Source organism: Cynocephalus volans, chromosome 6 (assembly GCF_027409185.1).
Source record: "Cynocephalus volans isolate mCynVol1 chromosome 6, mCynVol1.pri, whole genome shotgun sequence".
Lineage (NCBI taxonomy): Eukaryota > Metazoa > Chordata > Mammalia > Dermoptera > Cynocephalidae > Cynocephalus > Cynocephalus volans.
The window spans coordinates 92,454,590-92,456,163 of record NC_084465.1 but is presented as its reverse complement, the minus strand read 5'-3'; the positions used below and the strand labels follow the sequence as shown (position 1 = coordinate 92,456,163).

At 48.6% G+C, this 1,574-nt stretch overlaps 1 pseudogene; it reads left to right on the top strand.

Moving 5' to 3' along the window:
- Positions 1-729: 729 nt before the first annotated feature.
- LOC134380957 (large ribosomal subunit protein uL11-like) lies at positions 730-1,244 on the top strand (annotated as a pseudogene).
- The last annotated feature ends 330 nt before the right edge of the window (positions 1,245-1,574 follow it).

Genomic DNA, 1,574 nt, shown 5'->3' with positions numbered 1-1,574 from the left:
ATACCCCCATCTTGGGCATGTACGATGCACCATTGTATATTAAAGACTCTGAGAAGATGACCTGCTAAATATATTTGATTGCGGGACACTACTTTCATATAATGCCTATTACTTTTGCACAGAACTCACTTGAAGAAACACTGCTCTGTTCTGAGGCCACTGACAGCTTTTTCGTGCACATGCAGCAGGGGTTTGCAACCTACAGCATATTTGTGCCAAAAATGGCATGCAGGCCCCGGCCACCAATACATCTTTCCTTCTTCTCCTGAAAGGTGACCCTGACCATCTGCCACAGGAGTGTAGACCAGAAGGATCAGAAAGTGGGAAGCTGGACAAAGGCTGGCAATCCTGGGGTGGAGCCAGAAAGCCCCGGCTTGGGTTGAGTGTGCTCTCATTCCTAGAGTGACAGCAACGTTGTATTGGTCAGGGCTCAGACCCCTGGCCAGCCACAGGGATGGGAGACAGCCTGGAAGCACATCTGACACTTACATCCATCAGGGCAGATCAGAGAGTGGCAAATTTCCTGCAAATACTAGATTGGAGGGAATATTATGGTAGATGCTATTACTTTAAAATAGATCCACAACGTATCAGACTAGATGGGGAAATGTGCGCAGTTTTTGCTACAAAATTCAAATAGGTTTTTTGGCTTTTGAATCGGAGGTGGCCAAGGTGCAACTTTCTTCAGTAGTTCTGAATCTGGGTTCATCCGACACCAGCCCCTCCACCATGCCAGCTAAGTTTGACCCCAATGGCAAAGCCATACATCTGAAGAGCACCAATGATCAAGTCAGTGCTACGTCTGCCCTGGCCCCCAAGATCAGCCCCCTGGGTCTGTCTCCAGAAGTGGTTGGTGATGACATTGCCAAAGCAACCAGTGACTGGAAGGGCCTGAGGATTACAGTGAAACTGATCATTCAGAACAGACAGGCTCAGATTGAGGGGTACCTTCTGCCTCTGCCCTGATCACAAAAGCCCTCAAGGAAACTCCAAGAGACAGAAACAGAAAAACTTTAAACGCAGTGGAAATATCACTTTTGATGAGATTGTCAACACTGCCTGACATGTGGCACAGATCTTTAGTCAGAGAATTCTCTGGAACCCTTAAAGAGATCCTGGGGACTGGCCAGTCTGTGGGCTGCACTGTCAGTGACCACCACCCTCAGGACATCTTAGGTGACATCATCAGTGGCACAGTGGAATGCCCAGCTAGTGAAGAAGTACAGAGGAAAGTTTTTCAATAAAGGATCATTTGACAACCAGAAAAACCCAAACAAAACAAAATTCGAATAGCCTTGGGAGTTATGCAGGCTTCGTGGGCGAAAATATGCACCAGACACATGTGTGAAATGGGTCCCCGTTGTCATTGTAGGAAGTGATCACACCCTGTTCCGTGGCCGCATGAGGCTCTCCTGGTGTGGTCGGGAGCTAGCGATGTATTTTCTGACGTGTTTCTCCCCTGCCCTCTGTCCTTCCAGCCCCGGTCTTTTCCTCATCAGTCAGCTGGACACAGTGTCCTCGCCTCCGGGATGAGGAGGCGCTGCAGGATGCTGGGAAAACACATTTAAAAACTC